Genomic DNA, 27,121 nt, shown 5'->3' with positions numbered 1-27,121 from the left:
AAGGGCAGAAAGGTAGCCCTTTAGAGTGCCAAGAGCAGAGCCCTGCTGGGCAAGAGAAAGAAGGAAGAGGAGAACCTCAGAAAGGGGGGCAGAGAGTGGATCCACAGCCTTTGCTGTGCACTATGCCACAAATCTGTTCCACCTGCAGGCGTATACAGACTTTGTGGAGGGACGCCTGGCTTCCAGAATGACATTACAGACTTCAGGAGGCAAGTCAAATGGCCTCAACTGTCCCCGCTCAATCTCCAAGCTTGTAGGTGGAGACTGGACAGGTTCGGGTGGAGGACCGTCCCCTGCTGCTGCTGCGATAGAAGGTCCTCCTGAAGAGGCAGACGAATCGGGGGATCGACAGACATGCTGAGTAGCTCTGGATACCAATATCTTCGTGCCCAGTCCGGAGCCACAAGGATAACCTGGGCCCGGTCGCGCCTGATCTTCTTCAGCACTCTGGGCAGAAGTGGTATAGGCGGAAAGGCGTACAATAGACCGCAACTCCACTCGCGACGAAAAGCGTCTCCAAGCGAGTGCCGCATTGGAAATTACAACGCGCAGAACTGATGACATTGCGCGTTCTCTTCTGTGGCGAATAGATCTAACCAAGGCTCTCCCCACTGCTGAAAGAGGCCTTGCGCCACGTCCGACTTCAGACGCCATTTGTGATCCATCATGCACCGACAGCTGAGTTTGTCCGCCCTGGCGTTCAGAGAACCTGCCAGGTGTTGAACCACCAGGGTCACGCCCTGATGTTCCAGCCACTGACAGAGGCGCAGAGCCTCCTGGCATGGGGTCCACGACCCCACCCCGCCCTGTTTGTTGCAGTACCACATGGCGGTGGTGTTGTCCGTGAACACCTGCACTACACTCCCCCGGACAGAGGGGAGGAATGCCTTCAGTGCAAGCCGGATCGCCCGCAGCTCCAGAAGGTTGATGTGGAGCTGGGACTCCGCCGGAGACCAGAGGCCTCTGATCTCCGCCTCTCCCATGTGGCCCCCCCCAGTCTGTCACAACTACGTGCTCCGGTTGGGGTAGGGAGAGGGATATGCCGCTGACCCAATCGCGGTCCGTGAGCCACCACTGCAACTGTCTTGCAGTGTCCTCCGAGATCAAGACATGATCGGACAAGTAGCCCTGATGCTGGGCCCACTGAAACTTCAGGTCCCACTGAAGAGCCCGCATCCGCCACCGGGCGTGATGTTCCAGAAGGATGCAGGAGGCCATCAGCCCCAGAAGCCGCAGCATCAACCTGACCGAGACTCGGGATAAAGGCTGAAAGATCAGAATCAGAGCCTGAATATCCCGAACTCGATGTTCGGGAGGATAAACCCGAAACGGCACCCAGTCTAGAACCGCTCCGATGAAAAGGAGCTTCTGAGAAGGAAACAGGTGTGACTTCGGCACATTGATGGAGAACCCCAGCAGGTGCAGGAAGTCGGCCGTAGTCTGGAGGTGGCTGACGACTGTCTAGGGCGAGCCCGCTTTCAACAACCAGTCGTCGAGGTAGGGGAAGACTGAAACCCTGAACCTGCTCAGATGAGCTGCGACCACAGCCATCACTTTCGTGAACACCCGTGGGGCGCTGGTAAGGCCGAATGGGAGCACGCTAAACTGAAAGTGCTCGTGGCCTACCGTGAACCGCAGGTAACGCCGGCAGGACGGGGATGTGAAAGTAAGCGTCCTGCAAGTCCAACGCTACCATCCAGTCTCCAGGGTCTAGGGCAGCTAAGACCTGAGCCAATGTTAGCATCTTGAACTTCTCCTTCCCGGAGGAAGCCGTTGACGTTCCGTAGGTCGAAGATAGGGCATAGGCCCCCTTTGCCCTTCTTGGGTACCAGAAAATAGTGGGAGTAACACCACACCCTACTTCTGACCCAGGAACACGTTCGATGGCCCCCTTGGCCAAGAGGGCCGTAACTTCCTCCTGTAGAAGTCTCAAGTGATCCCCCGACACGCCGTGGTACTGTGGTGGCATGACTGGAGGGGACGCCTCGAAGGGGAGGGAGTAGCCCCTTCGGACGATTTGCAGCACCCACCTGTCCGAAGTGACAGTGCGCCAGTGGTGGTGGTGATAGCGAACCCTGCCCCCCACTGGCGTCACATGGGCCTGAAAGCACGGACTAGGAGGGTTTTGAGGTGAATGCTGCAGGGGTAGGTGTGGACTGGCCTCGCCGTTGTTCCCGACCGCCGCCACGGCGGTTTCCACGTCCGCAACCACGCTGGATGGTAGCTGGCAGAACGTGTGGAGGCGCCCCTTCCTTGGCCACGAAAGGAGCGAAAGGCAGCCGTTTGCTGGCGCGGGGCCGAGATGCCCAAGGACTTGGCCGTAGCCCTGGAGTCCTTAAAGCGCTTAAGCGCATGGTCTGCCTTGTCGCCAAAGAGGCGACGGCCATCGAACGGCATGTCCATAAGTGTGTTTTGGACATCAGCCGAGAAGTTGGCAGATCTCAACCAGGCGTGGAGACGAATGGCCACCGTCGTTGCCATCGCTCCGCCCAGTGAGTCAGTAGTGTCCAGCCCACACCGGATGGAATAACGTGCCGCATCTCGACCCTCCACAAGGGCTTGGTCGAGTTTAGCCCGGACCTCCACCGGGCATTCTGGCAGCACGGCCGCGACCGTATTCCACAGAGAGTGGCTGTAGCGGCCCAAGAGGCATGCAGTATTGACTGACCGCAATCCTAAACTTAGGGAGGAGAGTACTCTCTTTCCGTATTGCTCGTACCTCTTGGATTCCCGGTCGGGGGGAGCCGATGGGAATGCGGTCTGGGAATTGGAGGCCTGGATGACCAGGCTCTCAGGGATGGGGTGGGTAGACAGAAAGCAAGGGTCGCCCGGAGCCGGGCGGTGGCCCCTGGCCACGTTACTATCCACAGGCTGACCTGTAGCTGGCCTGAACCAAGTGCCCAGAAGAACGTCTGATAGGGCCTCATTAAACGGCAGTAGAGGCTCGGCCGAGCTTGCCTGCAGTTTAAGGACCTCAGTGAGGAGGTTAGTCCTCACGGCCGCGACGGGGAGCTCAAGGACAAAGGCCTTGGCCGCCCTCATCAGCACCACGCTATAGGCAGCCCCTCCTCCGTAGCCACGCTAGGAGGGGAGACAAAACCAGTGTCGGGCGAAGTGTCCAGACCACTGGCCTCCCCAAGCTCTCCTGTCCAGTCCGTAGAATACTGACACTCGCGTGCCAGAGGATCCTCAGACCCCTCCCAGTCCTCCTCGTCACCCATCGCCTGATACTCAGGCTCAAAGGATGGGGCCGGGTCATAGAAATAGAAATCTCCGATCGGCGCCGGACCCGAACCGAGGGCAGGACCAGGGACGGTGTCGTCCTGGGATGGGGCCGGGGGCGACACCCTTGAGCCGGCGAGGTCGACCGGCCGAAGCACCCGGCCCGCGTGGGGACCCAGTCGGGACCGCTTGTCCCGAAGGCGCCGCGGAACCCGACGGAGGAGCGAGCGACCTCATGGCCATGAGGAAGTCATCAATCTCCCCCGGCGTCGTGATCTGCCCAGGGACCGGCGGGTATGGAGCAGGCCGCGACACCTGCGGCTCCAGCGGAGCCGCGTGGGCGGTGTCGCCCGTACCCCCAGCCACATCGCGCGAGCGTCGGGGGGAGTCAGAAGAGCGATGACGTCTCTTCGACTTCTTGTGCTTACCTGAGGAGCCCGAAGACCGTGGACGACTCCCGGAGCCATGGTGGCTCAGACCCCGCGACCGGTCCCTCGACCTCCTCGCGGACTGGGATCTCGAGCGGTGCGGGGCAGAATGCCGGAGCTCGAGTCGCTTGCGGGACCGCTCCCGCCTAGCCTTAGACGTCAGGGCTCGACAGTCGGAGCAGGCCTTGTCGTCGTGGTCGAGGCCTAGGCAATGAAGGCACCGGCGATGGGGGTTGGTAACCGACATCAGTCGGTCGCAGTCGGCACAGGGTTTGAACCCGGGCATCCCTACCGGCACCGTCTGAGTTGTATAGACTTCGAAACAGATCAAAAAATGATCGGAACAGTTTAGTCAAAAATAGACTAAGGGTACCACTTTTTCCGGATCAGCGCTTGCTGGCACGGAAAAAAGAAGAAATGACGTCAGCAGGCGGAGGCGGCATGTAAGTACTCCGACGACGTCATCACGGTGCCCACGACGCCGACGACGGACGCGCAGACATCGCCTACCGACACGCATGGGTACTGCTACGCAAAAAAAATCCGGATCCAGTCTGACGCCTGGGGATATTCTAAGGTAAGGAATCTATCATTAACGTGTCTCTTTCAGATACACACCTCGCACTCAACCCACCGACCAGCCCCACCGTCCCCGAGGATGGGGCCCGCACCCTCAGACTCTGGATGGAAGACTGCGCCAACACCTTAGCACCTGTGATACAACCCACCGACAGACACCAGCCAGAGAGCCAGCTGGTTCACCCCGGAGCTCCTGGCCTCCAAGCGCACCTGACGGAAACTTGAAAACATCTGGCTCAGTGATAGAACGCCCGCCAACCGCGCAGCCCACAAAGACACCATTCGCAACCATCACCACCTCATCAGGACCACCAAAAGAGCCTCATTCAAAGACCGCCTCGACAACAACGCCCACAACAGCACAGAGCTCTTCAACATTGTAGGAGAGTAGGGTCTGCTATCCTATGATCACTCCAATTTTTGTTTTTTGCTTCACTGGTTTTCGACTTAATGTAGCTGTGGGCCTGCTAATCAGACCCACAGCCTGCTGTTCTCTCTCTAAATTCACATACATGTACTATAGGTACATCACCAATTTGGTACTGGACACCTTGTCAGCCCCTGTACCATGCACTATAGGTGCCCAGGGCATAGGTGCATCCAAGGCCTACCAGGGGCTGCAGCATATCTGTTGCCACCCCTGGCTGGTACTTAAATCGACACAACTGGCTGATCACTCAGCTGGGGCAAGGTGGTGTAATCACCCCTTGCTTAGATATAGTATACCTATATCTGGACACATATATACCTATAAGTCACTCCTATGGCAGGCCTTAACAATCCTGGAGGCAGAGTGCTTGGTTTTATGTGAGATGGTGCTCTAGCATGAGAAGAGCCTGTCTGCAGAGGTCGGAACCATTTCCGTGCAGCTGTTCCAGTGATACTGCCATACCATATACTCTTAAGTGCATTATAATCCTCGCGGTTATTGCTAACTATGGTTTGGCTTTATCAAAACATGTCGTGTTTGGGTCATACACTTTGGAATACTACCCCATCGCCAGTCCTGGCGACGGGGGTAGCATTCCACCCTTCTATAGGGAGAAGGCATGTTACTTTGCTTAAAACGCGGTTAATCCTAACCAGAGCCTCAGCATCACAAAACGGATGCTGCTGCCACCGACACGAGTCTGACCTCCTGCTGCTGACCGAAACTTGGCAGAGGAGGCCTGGACAAAGGGTTTCCTGTCACAGGGAGGTGCTACACCTCCCCAGATAGGAGATAGTGTATTGGGGCAGGGTGGGTTGAAAGAAACTAGACACTGCCTGGGGCGCACAAGGTGTCCCAGGCAAAATCCAGTCAAACCGGTTCTGGGGCACTCCAGCCTCAGTCCTGGCACGAAACTGGACAAAGGAAAAGGGGTGTAACCACCCCCTTCTTGGGTCCCACCCATAGGATGGACCTAGCAGGTAATCCAGCCCCTTGATTTGGAATAAAGGTATGAGCTGTGCAGATGCACATTAGATTATCCTGACTGAAACTTATGAAACGAAACTCTGGAGCCTTCGACATCCTACTCGACGTAGAAGACTGAAGAATCTCCCTTGTGGTCAAGGAGTGAACACCCTGTGCAAACAGGCACCATCCAGTACCTCGACGTTTGCTTTGTTGCAGTTCCCGCCGGAACTTGAGCGACAGATCGACAAGACCCAGCGTGCCTGCCTTCCAACAGCCCGATCCACAGTCCCTGCAAAGCTGAGACCCGTGGAGGCGACCTGAAGCCTGGGGCCGGCCATCTTGGAAAAACTACGAAGTGCTGACCGTGCAGCTTCCGAGGCCCCCTCGAAGCTGTGCATTGGAGTTTGAGAAGCTCCAACCCCGAGCAGCTTTTGCACCGAAGCTCACCCCGCCACACTCATCGAGTACTGCGTGGGGCCCTTTTGCATTTTTCTGCTCGACGCGTTGGTCCGGTCACTTGCCCGTTGGCTAGTGGCCCCAGTACCGACGAACCTTTGAATTTACACCACTGGTCTGGTTGCTCCAGACTGGCCATCGCTCCCCTGAAAAGGAGCACCCGCTCGGACCTTGCTGGTCCGAGTAAGGAGCGATCTGCGAATCCTGTGTGGGTTGCCCTTGCCAAAACTTGTTAACTCCGATCCGGAAGCCGACACCGCCGACAGCGAGAGCCTTCGTGGGACAGCTCGTGATTCACTCCAGGACATCCTCGGTGCCCCAGAGTCCACGTGGCAGCGGAGACAAGCTTCACGACAAGCACCTGATTGCGCCCGACATTGCCTGGTTCCTTCCTGGTCACTGGCTAGTGACCCAGACTCTGTCCCCTCTGCTTTCAGGTACTCTACATCTTCGATCCACCCTTGGATCGCACCAGACACTTCTCTTCTGGACGCCTGCAGCATCTTCATCTCCAGGCACCCTAGATCTTCGTGAAAAAACCCGACACATCTTTGCACCTGCTTCCTGTGGGTGAGGTAACTCTTGAACGCCGGTGCTCCTGTAGTGGTTTACACCTCTAGTGTCTAAGTCTAAAGTTTTGTCCTTCTAGTCCAGTCGGAAGACTCTTAAAACTGTAACTCGATAACTTTTACGCACCATTGACTTTGCATTGGTGCATATGTGTGCTTTAGGCACTGCACCCGAATCCCGCGGGCTACTCCCGTCCTAACTGCTGTTAGTCCAGTGTAGTCCCAGCGATTCCCAAGGCCCTAGGCCTTACCACTGATCAATTAGTGATACTTATACCACTTTTTTTATATATGGTTTGAGTGGCCACCGGCCCTATCCATAATTGTGCAACTTTCATATGTTATATTGTGCTTTTGTTTAAACGCTTGTGCTTCATTACTCATAAAGAGTATTAGGGATTATTCTGAGAATAAATACATATATTTTTATAATATATAACTTGTGTGGTGTCCTTTCATTTGATATTACAGGATTGCATATGGTAAAACAGCTGCCTTCACATGCCCTCTTGAGTTAAGCCTTTAAGGCTGCTTAGTCCATGCTACCCCTAGGATAGCTTGTCTTTTAAGGTTGACTTACAACCATCACCATAAGGAAATTGTTTGGACTGATACAAGGTGTCCACAGAACTGTGGACATCATCTACCAGACCAACTTCTCACAAACATCATGAAAGAACTCTCCAATCCTAGCTCCGGCACCAACGACATTCCGCCTTCACAAGCCCTGTGCGACACCCTCGCTGCCTTCTTCCACCGCAAGATCACCGACATTCACAACAGCTTTAACCCCCGGCTGAACCCACGGACCCCCCCAGGACGAACACTCCGAACCCCACCGACCACAACCTTCTGACCACATGGACCAACGTGAGCACCAAAGACATAATCAAGACCATGAGCACCATCCACTCAGGCTCCCCGTCTGATCCTCTTCCCCACCACATCGTCAACAAAGTCAACAGCCTCATCGCACTTCACCTGCGTAACATCATCAACCTCTCCTTCGAGACCGCTACCTTCCCTGAGAGCTGGAAGCACGCCGAGATCAACGACCTACTAAAGAAACCTAAGGCGGACCCGGGCGACCTCAAGAACTTCCCGCCCATCTCCCTGCTCCCGTTCCCAGTGAAAGTCATCGAAAAGATCATCAACACCCAGCTCACCCGCTACCTAGAAGACAACAGCATCCTGGACCCCTCCCAGTCAGGCTTCTGCAGCAATCACCGCACCGAGACAGCCCTCATCGCCGCCACAGAGTACATCAGAATCCTACTTGACAACGGCGAGACAGTAGCCCTCATCCTCCTGGACCTCTCCGCCGCCTTCGACACCGTCTGCCACCACACACTACGCACATGCCTCCACGACGCAGGGATCCGAGACAAGGCCCTGGATTGGACCACCTCCTTCCTCTCCAACAGAACCCAGAGTGTCCGCCTCTTCCCGTTCCAATCCGGAACCACCAAAACCATCTGCGGCGTCCCGCAGGGATCCTCCCTCAGCCCGACGCTGTTCAACGTCTACATGGCTCCCCTCGCTCGCATCGCCAGACTACACGACCTTAACATAATCTCCTACGCTGACGACACCCAGCGGATCCTCTCCCTCACCAAGGACCCCCTCACCGCCAAATCCAACTTGCACCAGGGTATGAAGGCCGTCGCCGATTGGATGGAGGCTAGCCGGCTCAAGCTGAACCCGGACAAGACAGAGATCCTCATCCTGGGCCCAACCCCTCAGCGTGGGACGATTCCTGGTGGCCAACATCACTGGGAACCCACCCGGCACCAACCAACCACACACGCAACCTAGGAGTCATCCTCGACTCAAAGCTCAGCATGACCAACCAAGTCAACGTAGTCTCCTCCTCCTGCTTCCACACCCTCCGTACGCTCCGCAAGATCTACAGATGGATCCCGGCGGACACACGAAAAACCGTCACCCACGCCCTAGTCAGCAGTCGACTCCACTACAGAAACGCCCTCTACGCCGGAGCCCCGTCCAAACTCATCAACAGACTCCAAAGAATCCAGAACGCCTCCGCACGCCTGATCCTAGACGTCCCACGCCGAGACCACATCAACCCGCACCTGAGAGACCTGCACTGGCTCCCCGTCGACAAAAGAATCACATTCAAACTCATGATCCACGCACACAAGGCACTCCACAAGACCGGCCCAGCCTATCTCAACAGACGACTCTCCTTCTACGCACCCAACAGGAAACTCCGCTCCGCCGACCTGTCCCTGGCTGCCGTCCCGCGCATCCACAGAACCACTTCCGGGGGTAGATCCTTCTCCCACCGCGCCGCCAAGACCTGGAACACCCTCCCCCTCCACCTACGACAGACAGCAGACCTCCGGCCTTCAGAAGACTGCTCAAGACCTGGCTCTTCAACCACTAGCTGCAGCTCTGCCCCCCCCCCAACCCCCTCCAGCGCCTTGAGACCCTAGCGAGCAAGTAGTGCGCTTTACAAATCCCCTGATTGATTGATTTAGCTGTGCTCGCATTTTTTAAGTTCTTCCAATGTAACTCGTCCCACTCGAGCTTGGCACGATGGACAGCAGCTTTAAAGTTCTTCCTTGAATCTCTAATTAATTAGCAGTTTTTACTTTTTATTGCTAAGACCAAGGCCCTTTTTTTCTGTCTACAATCCCCAGTGAACCACGTATGGCACTTTTTGATGCCTCCACTTAGTTTGCCAGTGATGTTAACTATAAAAAACGCCCTAATCTGGGCTATCATTCTATCATAATTCTGGTATCTTTACCTAGCCATCTATTTCGTCGTAGGCCTCCCTTAATATAGAAATATTTTCGCTCAAGGCGCGACTGTCAGCCATTTTGGATTCTTGGGCAACGACTCTAGGCCATTTTAGGGACCTTCGACAATTTGAAGGGATTAGTTCTTTAGTTGTCATAAGGGGCCCGATACCTGGTTTAGGGAGATAGGACGGGCCCAGGGGGTTTCCATGCTCAGACTTAGTGTAGTGTGGTCGCTGTCAGAGGAAGGGACAACTTCCATATCTATTATCATTTTCCATAGTCTCACGTCTACTAATATATAGTCAATTTGTGAGGGGCAAATAATTCTGTTGTATGTATTTTCTCCTATAGCATCAGAGGGGGTTCTGCCATTCACAGCCCTTAGGCCAATTTCATGGGCAAGGGCACTATTCTGTATTACTATTTGCAACCATTTCTTAATGGGAGGAATATTTAACAATGGGACAACGCGTGAGAAGTTGGCCTGATATGTGATGTCCACTATTCTAGTGGGCACCCTGTATCAGTCCAAACAACCCTTATGGTGATGGTTGTAAAGTCAACCTTATAGACCAGCTATCCTAGTGGTAGCATGGACAAAGCAGTCAGGCTAAAACTTCAGAGAGCATGTGAAGCCAGCTGTTTTACCATATGTAACCCCTTGAATACCAAATGAAAGGACACCACACATGTTATATATAATATATATATGTATTTATTACTAACACAACCCCTCTGAACTCTTTATGAGGTCAGAGGCCAAAGCACATAACAAGTTACTCAATTGTCATACAATAAGTTGCACAAAATACAGTCGTGCCCTAGGGGCGTTGCAAACCATATATTAAAATAGTGGTATAAGAACTACGTCACGAACAGGGAGTAGGCCTAGGGTATCGCTGGGGCTACACTGAGCTAACGAGAGTTAGGAAGCAGGAGGCCCGCGGGATGCGTGTGCAGTGTCTAAACACACACGCGAGTTACCATCGGGATACAATGGGAAAGTAAGAGTTAGAAACTAGTTGATTTAGGACACTTCCGGATGAACTAGGAGAAAGCTACTGAAAACAAGGACACTTGGATAGTCAATACCCACAGGAGCACCGGAGTACTCGCGTTACCTCACCCACAGGAGCCGAGTGCATAGGTGTCAAGTTGTGTCGGGTTTCGTCGCTGAATCCTATGGAGACTTGTAAAAAGATGCTGCAGGCGACCAGGAGGATGTCCGGTTGGATCCGAGGGTGGATCGAGGATGAAGAGTACCTGAAAGCAGAGGGGACAGAGTCTGGGTCACTAGCCAGTGACCAGGAAGGAACCAGGCGATGTCAGGTGCGATCAGGTGAAGATGCGAAGCTTGTCTCTGCAGCCACGTGGACCAGGAGGCATCGGTGATGACCAGGAGCTGGATACGGACTGTCCCACGAAGGCTCTCGCTGTCGGCGGTGTCGGCTTCCGGATCGGAGTCAACAGGCCTTGGCAAATGCAACCCACGCAGGAATCGAAGTTGGACTTCTGTTCAGACCAGCAAGGTCTGGGGGGGCTTCCCCTTTTCAGGGAAGCAGGAGCAAGCCTGGAGCAACCAGGCAATCGATGCAAATTCAAAGGTTCGTCATCACAGAGGCCACTAGCCAACGGGCAAGTGACCGGACAGACGTGTCGAACACAAAAGTACCAGCAGGCCCCACGCGGCACTCGGTGATTGTGGAGAGCTGTGGATCGGTGCAAAAGGGGCTCGGGGCTGGGGCTTCTCAATCCCCAATGCACGACTTCGAGGGTTCCTCAGAAGCTGTGCAATTAGCAGGTTTTCCAAGATGTCCGGTCCCACGACTCTCGCCGCCTCCACGGGTCTCGGCTTCGCTGTGGCTGTGGATCGGGGTCAAAGAAGTCTGGAAGTCCAGTCCTTGTCGGGCTCTGTGCTCTGGCTCCGGCGGGAGCATCGATAAAGCAAACCGCAGATCACTTGATGGTGCCTGTTTGCACAGGGTGGTCACTCCTTGACCACAAGGGAGATTCTTCAGTCTTCTAGTTGCAGTAGAACGTCGAAGGTCCAGAGTTTCGTGTCAAGTTTCAGTTCAGGATAAATCTAAAGTCTCTAGACTCAGCTCCTACCTTTATACTAATCAAAGGGGCTGGATTACCTGCTAGGTTCCTCCTATGGGTGGGACCATGGAAGGGGGTGGTTACACCCCTTTCCTTGTGTCCAGTTTCGCGCCAGAGCTGGGGCTGGAGTGCCCCAGCAACTGGTTTCAACCGGACTATGCATGGAGCACCTTGTGTGCCCCAGGCAGTGTCTCATTTCATTCAGCCCTCCCTGCCCCAATACACTAAGGCCTGTCTGGGGTGGTGCTAGCACCTCCCAAGGCAGGAAATCTATTGTCCAAGCCTCCCTCGCTGGAAGGACTCCTAGCAGCAGGAGGTCAGACTTGTGTCAGTGGCAGCAGCATCCATTTTGTGATGCAATGGCTCTGGTTAACTTTAACCGGGATTAACAGGAACAACATGTGAACTTACATGGGAAGATTTCACAGTCTATCATTTGTCACTGATTTTGAGAAAATATACTATCGACTTGATTTCGGCATGTTTATACACATGATTTTTTTAATTGAATTTCCTTTCTTATAATCACTCACTTTATAATCGTCCCCAAGCCTAGGTGAGACTCAATTGTTTTTTTGTTGTCCTATTTTGACATTCTGAGAGATACACGACAGTGGTTTACCTTTTCCCCACTTCTGTTCGATCTCACAATCGAACCCTTGGCAGCATGGGTGCAGAAAAGCTATCTAATACAGGTTTTGCAGTGGGGCAGGAATATTGAGGACCACTTATTGGTATATGCTGACCTGCTTTTATTTATGTGCTGCCCCAGTTGGACAGAGATATATTCTGGACAAAAAAGGCCAAGCATCTGTGCTCCAAGCGAACAGAGATAGATCGATGTTGATCTCAATCTGGGCAACCCCTGTGCATATGACTGGAGCAACAGGCTAGTCATTAGTAAGTCAGAGTGCAGATACCTCAGGATACATCCAGCACTAGAAGGTGTGCAGAGCCCAACTGAAGACTCTTATGTGAGGGCATCTCAAGAGGCACCAAGTGGTGGAAATTATGAGGGGAGTGTCCTAGTTAAAATGATCCTAATTTCCAAGATTCTTTATCTCTTACAAAAGTATCCAGTTTACATCCCAGAGCAATTTTTTTGATCAGTTGAGATTCAATGTGATTCAGTTCCTGTGGGCGAATGGGACCCCCAAGATCACATTCTATATATGCACTCGCTTGGCGTTTTGGCTGCAGGCATTACTGGGCTAGGCAACTGATATTCATAAACAATTGGATTTTTGGAGATCGAGACAACCCTGCCTTTTGCTACTAAAAGGGACCACTAAGAAAGGGTAAACCTACTTTACCAGCCTTGTGTGTGTATTCACTTGCCCGCACACATGAGATCAGTACTGACATGTTGCAATACAGCCAGGTGGTTGATACAGAGGGTAGGCTTACACAACAGACACCCGAGAACGTTTTCCAACATAAGCTGATTGGAGGGTTTTGGCCCATGGGACACTATCTGAATCTTGCAACTGAGGGATATGTGGTAGGGTTCCAGCAGGAAGATCTTTTGTGTACCAGCAATTAAGTTTGAGTTGCCCAAGTCACAGTTTTATACTTCCACAGATCCACCACCTATGAAAATACTGCATTGGTATATATTCACAAGATGAAGACTATGTGGTAGAAGAAAAACAAGTTACTTACCATTAGTAATGCTTTTTGAGGTAAAGACTCCAACCAAAGAATCCTCACCAACCCACCATCCTCCCCGTTCTGTGGAAAGGGCTCATATGGTCCATGGGTTCTGCATCCAATGAGGCAAACTAAGACCAGAGAGAAACTGATGTCGCCGAAGTGACGCAGATCTAGTGACCCCAATGTCACATACGGATGGGATAGACTTGATGCGGAACCGCACAATGTCACCTACAGGTGTGTAAGAGCGTTGCTATGAAACTCTTCTGGATCCAGTCTGGCACCTGGGGGAATTCTCATGGCAAAGAATCTGTGGTTAGAAGTCTCTATCAGAAATGCTATACGACTGTACGACTGTCCCATCGCCAGAGTTAGGACATGTAAAACGGTATCTGACCAGTATAAGATCTTCCGAGGTACAAGGCAGGGTTGGCCTCTGTCACCTCTTTTATTTTATTTGCCCTTGCGATTGAACCACTGGCTGATTTATTTCTACAGGGGGGAGGGGGGAGGGAGGACTAGGCATAAAAGTAGATAAGTGAAATCATATAAGATTTTTATATGCGGACGACCTCCTGATCTAGGAGGAAGCAGTAGTGGATTCTGATACAGCGCTGGCCCTCCAGAGACAACTTGAACACATATCAGGCCTACGGGTCAACAAAGGCAAGACCTACCTGTTCCATGTGGCTGGAGCCCCGCCACGCCCCAGGGCCTCCAGTAGATCTTAATTGGGCACCCAACACCTTTAAATATTCAGGTATTCATATATTTAGGTCCCTGTATGATCAAAGGGATGGTAATTTGGAAAGAGATCTCGGGTCTGTGGTAAATAAATAATTAATTACCGGTACTATTTTTGAATACATTAATGAAAACAGATAGCTCAATAAATAAGAGGCAGGATCCGGGGTATCTGAGTTGAACAGGCTTTAATCAGGCACAAAGGAAGGGACAGGATCGGAACAGCCTGAAATAGAATGGCATGGAATGGCAGCTGCAATGTTTCATTAACAGTACATAGTATATATAGGAAAATATTACAATTGCATTGAATACAGTAGGCGTAACAAGTGACAAACGTAAGATAAGAACACATGGGCGTAAAAAGAAGGCGTGCACAGGGCGTGCACGAAGACATGTGACGAAAACGTCACAGAAATGTCATAAAATGGGTGGATACATGGAGGGGCTACCTGGGCAGCTGGAACCTTTAACCTAGTGGTGCGCGCAAACGGGCCATGACGTGTATCTGGGGAGAGCTGGGGGCTCTGACTTCTGTGCTAGAAGAGGAGACTAAAGTCTGCGATGTCAGGACGACATGTACCTATAGCATATCTGGTATCTTGTGTTTGGAGTACATGTTGACAGAATCTAAAAGTTATCAGAGCAAAGGCTACTGGACACTAAGACTGGTGCATGCATATATTCTTCATGTATTGCGTGTGCTATGAATCTTATATGGATATTAATACAGTAATTCACTTGCATGGAGACAGAAAGACTAGACTATAACTGGAGATGTTTATGCGGTTCGTTAGCTTAGGAATGTGAAGACGGAGAGCTGAACTGATAACTAGAGGCATAACATATTCTTGGCAGACAGGCAGGCAGAGCCAGGCCGGGCACCGCGCTACACGGTAGGAAGTAAGTGAAGGGTCAGGGATGCAGGTGGGGGCTGTATCGCTCCTCGGAGTGGTTTCAGGAAACTGGAGCTTGAATCCGGTGTCCGGGCCCTTTGAGGCCTAGTAACGGGGATAATTCGATAAATTAACGTGCACAATGTAAAACGTGGGCAACATAGGCCTAATACTCGTTGCTTTCACAGGAACTGGAAACTGGCATACTAACGTTGGACACAACTATAATTGCGTCTTTAATCGATCATAGGGGGATATATGCATATTGATCATGCACATATTACATAGGATGGGGAACACGTAGGCACACATGACAAGGCAAAATTCAATTTTCCTCATTCCCTCCTTGTGCCCTACGTTTCCATCAGGAAACATCAATATTCATGATACCATCTATCTGTTCATAGACCATCATTTGCTCGTCTCGAATTGTCTTGGAACGGGACTTAGGACAAGGAATACAGGATGTAGCACACAAGCCGCAAATCGCAGGGCCACATTGTAAACAGAGACAGCAACTGAAGATGATCATTACTGCTACTCCCAGGAATGACAATACTTTCCATCCCCAGGCAGATATTATACTCCAGAGCCAACCTGACCATGTCCAGGTGCCTGGATTCTGGTGTAACTGATGGGCAATTTTATGAAGTCTGGTTATAGCTGAATAAACAGACGGTGCGTTATTAGGAATGAAAATGCAGCAACTAGATCCGATGACTCTACAAGCTCCGCCCCTATCGGCCAGTATGACGTCAAGGACGAGACGATTTTGAAGCACGACAAATCTCATAGCAGATTGTTCTTCTGTTAAGTTACCTAGAGCGGAAGTAGTCTCATTCACTACTGCTTCAAGGGTTCTGGTTAGCCTACGTATTAGCTTACTATTCTGGACAGGACCTATGAAGAAAAAGAAACCTTTATTGAAGTCTTAATATTGTTCTAAAGCAGTTTCAGTCTGATCGACAATTGGGGACTCGATCTCCCTTCTATGTCTAACGTGTACTAGATGTGTGTTTCGGTGATAATCGGATGGGGCTAGGAAAACTGGTGGCAGTAGGAAGGCAATGTAACATGTTCCATCCCAATCGAGGGGCAGACGTACATATGCGGTCTGACCACATACAAAATAAGAATGACGTGAGGCTTTGAAAGTAGATTTCCCACTGTCACTATACTCGACCACAGTAGTACAATCACTGTGTCCTAGATGTACAGAACCATTCTTTCTGACGCATAGCTCGCCTTTTACTGGTAGAACTGTAATAGCAGGCAAATCTGGAGTAGTTTCGGACTGAACATTCAAAACCATGAAATTCGAGGAATAATTACCTAGATCATATACTTCATTTTCTAGATCTAACCCTGTTCTATGGGAAAGTCCTTCCTTGTCTGGGAAACATGTTCTATTCAGAAGGGACATATCATTTGAGGATGACGTTAACGTGGACCATGCTCCACACGAACCATTGTGTGAAAACGGATAGGGAAAGAGTGGCAGAACTCCCTTCGGTGTCTGAAAAGGGGGGAGTCGACCACACACCCAACAATTTGTGGCATTGCTAGTCTGGTGTGAATAGTGTAACATTCGGATAAAAGTATTATTGCGCATGGCAAGACGATAGGATAACTCGTGAGGAGGCAGTTCACTAAATGTGTGCTCTACTGTAACATTAGAGGGAAAATGTACATGAGAAACAGTAGGAGGAAAATATATATGTAAAACATAACTTATGCCTGTAATCGTAAAACTCAGAAATAATAATATTAAAAGAGTAACAATGCATCGACTTCGAAGATTCTTTTGATAACGTATTCTCTTAGAGTTTTGACTAACTCTCTCACTATGTTGGTCTATCTCATACATGTCAGGAACCTGTCTAACCGTTTCACCCGAGAGGGACTTAGACAATTAAACTGGCTGACTTACTAGACCTTAATTTTTCTTTATACTCCTGCTGTGGAGTTTTCTCTAACAGGGGAAGTTTAGAGTCAGTATCTGGGCAGTCCTTGAGAACGGAGCAGTCCTTGAAAACAGTTTTTGGACGACGTCCATGAAATCGCTTCACGTGACTGGAATGCAACCAGCCTTTACGACCCTCGACCTTGATTGCAGTCCTTGTTGTTAGTAGAACGAGTCTTGGTTCCTTCCAGCGGGGCTCCAGCGGACTTGAACGATCAAAGTTCCTAATCAATACGAGGTCGCCTGGTATGACCTCGTGCGGTTTCACTTGAGTGTTGTCTGGAAAAGCGGCGGCAACCTGTGAACGACAAGAGAGTAGTGCAGACATCAAGGAAGCCAGGTAATCTGTCAGCATATTACTGTCAACATCAGTTATTGTACGTGGTCTAGGTGTACCCCACATGTTTGGGGGACGACCGAAAATTACCTCGTAAGGGGACAGACCTGAACGGGAGTGAGCGACCATTCTCATGTAAAAAAGGGCGACTGGCAGTGCTACCAACCAATCTACGCCTTTCTCTGCGCATACTTTGGCAATGCGGATTTTCAGGGTCTGATTATGTCTCTCGACGAGACCAGCTGCTTCAGGATGTCGTACACAGTGGAACTTCCACTGGTACCCTAACAGAAGGGATACTTGTTTCATAAGTTCAGAGGAGAATGGCTGGCCGTTATCTGAATACACGACCCTAGGTAATCCATAGCGGGGGAAATATTCACGAACCAACTGCCTGGCAGTGGTCGCGGCAGTGTAATCTGGGACTGGATATGCTTCTGTCCATCTGGACAAAGCGCATACAACTACGAGGACATACTTGAAACCTCGACATCGATCCATCTGAATATAATCCATCTGGAGGACTTCAAAAGGATGGTCAGGAGGATGGAATCCACCTTGTTCCACCGGGACACCTTTACCTGGATTGAACTGACAACAGATCATACAGGTACGCACTTTCTGTTTGGCTGCGGCTCGTAAATACTTGTTAAACCAGAGATTCTGAATACTGTCTAACATGGCTTTTTCTCCTAAGTGTGCTGGACTATGTGCGGTGTTAATAATGACTTGAACCATAGAGTCGGGGAGAAACCATGTGGCTTTTCCTTTCGTCAACCATCCTTGATCTGTCTGGACCCCTCCTTGTTCAGACCATTTCTTGATTTCTTCTGAGGTAGCATGTGACTGTATATCTAGTACGTCTTGTGTAGGATCCTTAACTGTCATACAAGTCGTCTGATCTGGAACGTCTGTCTGTGTCATGTGAACTGGAATGTCTGGAGTCTGAGCTGTAAGCTTGGCTGTTCGATCTGCCAGGTCGTTACCCTGGGAAATGATGTCAGTGACTTTCGTATGTGCCTTGCACTTCATGATAGCAATAGCTGTCGGTAAATGTATTGCATCTAACAGAGCTTGAATGAGGGGGCCATGCTGAATCTTGGTTCCATGAGAAGTCATGAAACCTCTCTCTTGCCAGAGTACTCCAAAGTCGTGTACAACTCCGAATGCATAACGTGAATCTGTGTATATGTTTACTTTCAGGTTCTTAGCTCGTATGCAGGCTTGAGTCAGAGCGACGAGCTCTGCTGCTTGAGCGGACAGGGTGTCAATACGATGTGTTTCTATAACTTCAGTTTCAGTAGTCACTGCATACGCGGCTACTAGTTCTCCTGTACTTGTTCTCATACATGAACCATCCACATAAAGTGTCAGGTCGGGATTAGGTAATGCAATGTCTGTCAAGTCTTGTCTTGGCTTTGTCATGGTGTTAACAACTTCCACACAGTCATGTGTGGCAGGATTTGAAGTAACTGAGGGTAACAGTGTAGCTGGATTTAAAATGTTGCAGCGTCTGATTTCTATGTGTGGCTGAAACAATGTCAGTTCATATCCTGTTAAACGTGCAATTGTCAAGTGCTGAGTCTGTGTTCGGTTTAAAAGAACTTCCACGGAGTGTGGAACTTGTACTGTCAGGGAGTGTCCTAACACTATGGAATCACTCTGTCTGATAGCTAGGGCTGTGGCTGCAACAGACTTGAGGCACGCAGGCAGAGCCTGGGCCACCGGATCTAATGTGCTAGAAAAATAAGCACAGGGCTTGTATTGTCCTGCTTGATCTTGTGTGAGAACAGATAATGCAGTACCATCACGTTCAGTAACAAAAAGTGTAAAAGACTTACTGTAGTTTGGTGTCGCTAGAACAGGTGCTTGGCATAAAGCTTTCTTTAATTCATTGAAAACAAGTGTATGTTCTTGGGTCCAAGGGAGGACAGTCGATGTGGCTGCCTCCTGTGTCGTTAACTGTATCAGTGGCTTAGCTAGATATGCGTACTGAGGAATCCATTGTCTGCAATATGAAGTGAGGCCGATAAAAGCTCGTACCTCCTTCTGAGTCTTGGGCTGTGGAAGATGTGCTATTAACTGGATACGGTCTGGTGTCAACTGCCTACCCCTCTTGGACAGTAAGTGTCCAAGGTAGACCACTTGCTGGACACAGAATTGCAGTTTCGAAGGGGACACCTTGTGCCCCATCTCGGCCAGGAAATACAAAACTGTAAGTGACGCACGTTCGCAGTCACGTTCAGAACGGGCTGTGATCAATAGATCATCGACATACTGGAGCAGGGCAGTGTCAGTTGGCATGTGTATATTGTCTAGTTGTCTTTTAAGTGCTTGACTGTAAATACTAGGACTTTCTGTGAAACCTTGAGGAGCTCGTGTAAATTTATAGCTTCTTCCATTTAAACAGAAACCGAAAAGAAACTGGCTGTCTGGATGAATGGGGACACTAAAGAATGCGTTCTTGAGATCAATTACAGTAAAGAACGTTGCTTCGGAATCAATGGCAGTCAATAGAGAAGAAATATCTGGAACCACTGGGTACTGGGGTATGATACATTTATTAAGCTCTCGAAGGTCAATCACTAATCGATAAACCGATAAACTGGAGGTGCATTGGGATCAGTACGTTTTAGAATCGGGATGATAGGAGAATTACATACATTGGAGTCAGTTTCTACAACCACTCCTTGAGCAATGAGCTCGTCAATAATTTTTGATAAGGCTGCTACAGCCTCAGGTGGCAATTTGTACCGTCGGATTCGTGGTAATACAACACCTTGCTTCAGGGTGACACGATAGGGTGTAATGTGCATACAACCTACATCAGTTGGACCTTGCGCCCATAAATGCTGAGGTACATTCAATAATCTTGGATCAAAATCACGTAATACATAATGACCTTTAAAATCTCGCAAAAACAATCGCACTCCTTCAGGGGAGCAGCATATAACTGCTCCTAATTCCTTCAGGGTCTTTATACCTAGTAAGTTTTCTGGACATGATTTCGTAAGTAACAAGTCTGTAGTTCGGGACAATGGACCAACTTCTAGGGAAACTGGTTTCGATATTTCATTAACAATAGGCTTTCCTGAAAATCCAAGGGAAACATTTCTAGAGCCTGAGAGCGGAGCCCCTGGAACCTCGTCATGACTGATGGTAGTCCTACTTGCCCCTGTATCAATCAGAAACTTTCTGTCTTTCCCTAATACTTGACTATGTACATAGGGACCCTCTTGATCTACAGGAATCTCGATGAGAGGCAAGCCAACCTCCCTCTCTAGGCTGCTTCATGAATACTGCTGATAGTCTGGATATTCTGACTGTGCATACTGGTACATCTGCTGTGTAACGTGTTGTGTGGCAGCTATAGGCTGCGGTACAGTAACTGTCTGTTGTGCATTCTGCGGTGGCTGAGAATTCTGCGGAACATGTTCTTGTCTAGGAGGACGTGGTCTCTCTTTCGTTTTACCAGTAGCTATGTTGTGTTTCAGAACTGCACATTCGTTTATATAATGACCTGGCTGTTTACAGTAATTGCATGTCCCTTTAACGGGAGCTGCAGGATGACTAGTTTGATTCGGACCCCTCTTCTGACTGTCTGGTGGAACAGACTGTGCAACTAGTACTTTCATTTTCGTGTCTTTCATACGCCTTCTTTCGTGTTCCTGCTCCTCCCTGATTCTGTTCTGGTGATACTGGAGCATCTGGAGCATTTGTGACGGAGTATTAGCTTGCCAAGTACTCTCGACTTTCAGTACTCGATTTTTAACTTGTGGTAGAGAATTCTCAACTAGTTTGGTAACGAATAGATGTGGATACGATTCACTACTTGTTTTCAGACCACTATTTATAATGAAACATTTCTCAATCTAGAATAAAAATCACTAGTGTCTTCGTCTTGTTTCTGTTTGCAGGCTGAGATGGCATCCCAGTCTTCCTTTTTCGTGGCTAGTAATCTTGGCAAGACTTGTATTAACAATTCGGGCAATGCTTTAGCTTTTTCCCCCAAGACCGGTACCTGGAACTCGTGTATTATCTTCAGTCTCTAATGCGGTCCAATCTATCTTTTTCTCTCCCACCTCCCATTTTTTTTCTTTGAGTTTTTCATATATGCCCGCAGGCAACAGGACCTTTAACATTTTGATGATATCCGGATACGTATATTCTCCCATACGGAGCATGTCTTTTAATTCACGGTGGAACCCTGCTGGATCTTTATCTTGACAGGGTATTAACTTTTTCATTTCTAGAAGTTCTATTTTCGTGATAGGGGTGTAAACAAATACTCGTTCTAGATCACCCCCCTCTCCCTTAACTGGATGTACTTCTCGCAACGGATTCTGTCTGTCTATGTAGAATGATTTTCTTACTGGGGGTGGGACAGGAACAAAATGTGGATTCAGGAACGTTCTGTATTTGTGGCGCTGTTCTAAAATGACACTAATTAAATCGGTACCTAGACCTTTCCATCTGTTTAGGAGTAACTCGTTCAGTACATCATGTAAAGGACCTGGATCAGAATGCTGATCCTCATACAATGTAATGAGGTGCTGGATCATATACGTTCCCACCAGACGCTGCTCGGCTGGGGGCAGTTTCAGAAACGTTTGGGCCACTATTTCGTCTGGAAACGTGGCAGAATCACTAGTCCATCGAACTGCTGATCGGGCTAGTTCTTGTTCATGCATGGTACTAAGCTCACTATAACCTATTCGTAGTTTCAGAATTTTATCGGTGGCCTGGAATACTTGTTCAAGGGAACACTGTTCTGGTACGGGAGGAGGAAAAACTTTCTTGTAATCTAGGGGTGAATGTCTGTCGGAAAATCTAGTTCTACCTACATACGCTATTCTGGCGGGATTCTCGCTGTCTACCTCTTCACTTGAAGAGTCATTCTCTTTCTCGGTTGCTCTTTTTGCTTCCTCCTTCTGGTGTATACTTAGAATTTCTTTACGAATTTTCCTGTACATATTTTCTATACTACCTTGTGTCTTGTGTTTTCCCTCGGCTATATTGTCACTCCACCTAGTCAGGCCTTTCATCTCGTCTTTGTCTTTATCAGGATAATCTTGTTCTCTTATTAAACAGTTAATCAAGAACTGTAAAATCATATTTTGAATCTCGGCTTTCCTGTGTGCCATAGCTTCGTGAATACTTCCTGGATTCTCTCCTGTTCGGATAAAATGATATATTCTGTCTAGATGTTCTTTCATGTCATGCAGGGTGGCCAAAAAGTTGGCAACTCGTCTTAAACGTACTGAATATAATATCATGTGATCTTCGCCTGGAACTGAATCATATATGCAGTCAGTAAGAAGTCCCTTGAGGTCTGCGTATGTAGTCATTTTGGCGTACGCTGTAACGCTGCTTCTCTCAGCGTCATTCGTTTTACTTGAGGCGGGGTGATAGGAGCACCTCCCCCCGCTCCTCCTAGACTGGAATCGTCAGTTAATACTGTACGTGCTGGTAGAGTGACTGGCAAAACGGGCACACCTAATGTGGGCTGGTCCGGGGGTACTGGCACATTAATGTGGTCCCCGGGACCAGCGGCTGGAGGAACAGGAATTACATTATTGACAGGGTGCTGGGGGTGAACAGGCGGAATACGATTTGCATATTCTGGGACTGTATCGTCCAAATAGGACGAAAGAAAAATTTCAGCTGCAGTCGGTTTATGACGTAGCTTAATCGGGACCAATGGTGGCGGTAAATTACAGGGTGTTTCCGGGGTTGCCTTCGGCAAGCCCTCGGCAAGAAGAGGATACATACCTTTAATAAGGGCATTTCTCTGTCTATCGGACTGTTCTGCTCTAACTCTTTCACCTTCTTCGATTAATTCCCTTTCTTGGGCTTTTTCTGAGGATTCCCTACTTAACTCTGCTTTTCTGAATTCTTTTTCGGTTCTTCTATGAGATTCTTTGCGCCATAACTCGATGGCATCTTTCTGAGACTGTCTAGCTTTCTTTTTCCATAATGCTTCTTCTACTCGCATGATGCACTCGGCATCCCATGTACCTGATACAGGCCATCTATATTTCTCTTCAAGATGTTTGGTGTAATCCACCCATAAGTCTAGATATAATATGGCATCTAAGCCATGCTTGTGATACATAAAATGTCCAGGACTGTCCCTAGGAGGGACAGGAACTGATTCTTCGAGTAACCCTTTTCTGGTTTTTATCTGACGTAACTTTGAAAACAGAGGCATGTCTGAATTGTACTTGAACTAAACACAATACACAATAATCACAGTAAAGAAATGGCAAACAAATCACTCATACCACGACATAAAAAATACATTAATAACAGTTCGAACAGAATACTACCTGGTACATTGAAAACATAACACTTGAATTTCTCGAGAACGGACTTACTAGAATTACTTGATGCACTGCTAAAACAGTACAGAACATACCGGTCTCATAAAGAGACACGTCATACCGTATCCACCTAGGTGAATACTTCGGACTGGATCTGTGTACCCAAACCCATCGGACCAGGAACAAACTAATGAACCTGTCTAGATACTCCCCCCGCAACGGTACTCACCGAGAAGCAGAAACTGAAGGCCTCGGACTGGACTGGACTGCTACGACGTCTGGTTACTACGCATGCGCTTCGAACTTCGGGCTTCGGTTACAGGTGGGCCTCCGGATACCTCGGACCTTGCTCTCTCGGCTTGGGCTCTGGTCGGGACGAACCGCATTCCTCACCGCCTCGTCTGGATGCCGGACCGCAGTCTCCGTCTCCTCCGTGGGCCTGAGGGAGACTTGATGAAGCAGAAATATCTGCACGTGCACGGTAGAGTTCCGTCACAGCTGTAGAAGGGTCAGGGGGCCTGCGTTACATCGCCGGCGCGTGGGGAAGGGGCTCGTCCCTGTTCGGGCGCCATTATGTGGTAAATAAATAATTAATTACCGGTACTATTTTTGAATACATTAATGAAAACAGATAGCTCAATAAATAAGAGGCAGGATCCGGGGTATCTGAGTTGAACAGGCTTTAATCAGGCACAAAGGAAGGGACAGGATCGGAACAGCCTGAAATAGAATGGCATGGAATGGCAGCTGCAATGTTTCATTAACAGTACATAGTATATATAGGAAAATATTACAATTGCATTGAATACAGTAGGCGTAACAAGTGACAAACGTAAGATAAGAACACATGGGCGTAAAAAGAAGGCGTGCACAGGGCGTGCACGAAGACATGTGATGAAAACGTCACAGAAGTGTCATAAAATGGGTGGATACATGGAGGGGCTACCTGGGCAGCTGGAACCTTTAACCTAGTGGTGCGCGCAAACGGGCCATGACGTGTATCTGGGGAGAGCTGGGGGCTCTGACTTCTGTGCTAGAAGAGGAGACTAAAGTCTGCGATGTCAGGACGACATGTACCTATAGCATATCTGGTATCTTGTGTTTGGAGTACATGTTGACAGAATCTAAAAGTTATCAGAGCAAAGGCTACTGGACACTAAGACTGGTGCATGCATATATTCTTCATGTATTGCGTGTGCTATGAATCTTATATGGATATTAATACAGTAATTCACTTGCATGGAGACAGAAAGACTAGACTATAACTGGAGATGTTTATGCGGTTCGTTAGCTTAGGAATGTGAAGACAGAGAGCTGAACTGATAACTAGAGGCATAACATATTCTTGGCAGACAGGCAGGCAGAGCCAGGCCGGGCACCGCGCTACACGGTAGGAAGTAAGTGAAGGGACAGGGATGCAGGTGGGGGCTGTATCGCTCCTCGGAGTGGTTTCAGGAAACTGGAGCTTGAATCCGGTGTCCGGGCCCTTTGAGGCCTAGTAACGGGGATAATTCGATAAATTAACGTGCACAATGTAAAACGTGGGCAACATAGGCCTAATACTCGTTGCTTTCACAGGAACTGGAAACTGGCATACTAACGTTGGACACAACTATAATTGCGTCTTTAATCGATCATAGGGGGATATATGCATATTGATCATGCACATATTACATAGGATGGGGAACACGTAGGCACACATGACAAGGCAAAATTCAATTTTCCTCAGGTCCCTTAAGACAAGTGCCCCTTTTTGGTGCTTGCTATGTCTACCCCTTATGGCTAGGATATCTCTATCATAATAGTCATGCTACCGTGCTTACTATACTTTTTCATCAACATCCCGATTTCAATGCCTGCAGAATGGTTCTGACAGCTGCACTCCCTGCTGCGGGAAAGAATTGGGGGGGGGGGGGCGAAGGAGGGTCTCGCTAAAGAGGTTGCAACACCCCATGATGGAGGGCGGATTGGAAGTGGCGAATTTTGAACTCTACTTCCTGGCTGCCCAGATGCATGCAATGGTTAGCACAATGGTTGAAGGGGTGAACCCAGAAGGAACCTTCATCATGGAGTCTGAAGCACGCCCCAACCTACTACTGGCTAAAATACTAGACACAACTGTGCCTCTCCCCAAAAGATCGGTATTGCAAACTGCAGCCCTGCAGTGTTGGAAACTCTGCATGACTAAAACAGCAGGAACTCCCCGGTACACACCAGTGCTTCCCCTGGTCGATTTACCCCATGGCAACCCTCGGACAATAGCAAAACACACAAGACGGAATGTTGCACAATGGCATAACATTCATACCCAGTCACAGATCTGGGTTTAAACCCTCGGACACTAGTCCACGCTGACCAATTAGCGACATGGTTTGAGGTGGTTGTGGAGATGGTAGGGGACTGCTATCAGGAGAAAGTCTTAATGCCATTTGAGGACCTAGATGAAGGATGCAGCCTTCGGTCAGGGCAGTTCCTCCAGTATGAAGCTCTGGCCCGTACCTTTGGGGGGTTGTGGGGGTAGGGCCGGGAGGAACCCGAGACTCAGGCGGTACTACATTCCCTACCTGTACAGTGTATGGCTCACCGCCAAGTGAAGTGGTTTTCCACCTCGCTAATTGGAGCATCCCTTACCCCACTAAATAATCTACATAAATTGTCTGACCCGGAATGGGGCAGATTTCTGTCCTCTCACAAGAGGATTTCTCATTACACTAGGCTGAAATATATTCAGTTCAACTACGTACATATGATGTACATGACTCCTCACCAACTTCAGGTCACTTATGGAGGTGAACCATGTAGATGCCCAAGATGAAATCACAGTGACGCAGACTTTATACACATGACCTGGGTCTGTGCTGGACTGCTCCCATTCTGGGATGAGGTCTCATTAAGGATCAACGCTTCAGTGGGGCGCACACTTGATTCCACGATCGAGGTGTGCCTATTGGAACTCTTCCCCGACCACCTAAACGAAAGGTGGGCAATAGATTTATTGATTTGCCATGGCATTCGCTAAAAGAAGGATAGCTAAGTCCTGGAAATCCCCTACGGGGCCATCACTGGGACTCTGGAAACGAGATGTCAATTACTAGCCAGGGGCAGAGGGCAGATTCCTGACCTGGAAAGAGTCTAGAGCTCTTAGACGCCATCTCATGGCCGAGCAATGGAGGGAAATGTTTTCCAGCTGGGAGCAGTCAAGGCAGGTCCAGGAAGATGAGGATGCAAATATGGACGGGGACGAAACACGGAGGAAGGACGCTGACAATACCTAAGGGCACATATTATGTAGCAAACCCTGCAAGATGCTTTTATGCCAAGTAGACAACAGCCGCTAGACTTGAGAGGGGTAGATGAGGCGATAGCTAGAGGAGAAGGAATACTATGCATTTATATCGATCACTCTTTTTTCCTCCCCCAGGCACTACAATGAAAGGGTAAGATATGGTGAGTTAAGTATAAAACCAACAAGGCACACTGTATTCACAGGCATCAGTTACAGATACCTGCTTGCAAAAGTCTCTACAAGGCTTACACCGTGTACTTTTAGGAGTGGGCAAGTTCTTTTGCACACTGGAAAAGAAATTTGGAGGATAAAAAACTTTTAAACCAATGAAAAAAAATAGATAGGAGCAAGCTCTGGATCGTCTTACAAATGCACAGAGCTTTTATGCGGCTCCACCG

General features: G+C 49.2%; 1 protein-coding gene across 4 annotated transcripts in view; it reads right to left on the bottom strand.

Moving 5' to 3' along the window:
* Positions 1–27,121, bottom strand: part of GTF3C1 (general transcription factor IIIC subunit 1) — a 2,559,884-nt gene that overhangs the window by 286,418 nt on the left and 2,246,345 nt on the right. The gene's annotated exons all lie outside the window — the stretch shown is intronic.

Source organism: Lissotriton helveticus, chromosome 10 (assembly GCF_964261635.1).
Source record: "Lissotriton helveticus chromosome 10, aLisHel1.1, whole genome shotgun sequence".
Taxonomy (NCBI): Eukaryota; Metazoa; Chordata; class Amphibia; order Caudata; family Salamandridae; genus Lissotriton; species Lissotriton helveticus.
The sequence above is the reverse complement of the archived record's forward strand: the minus strand, read 5'-3'. Positions and strand labels throughout refer to the sequence as shown.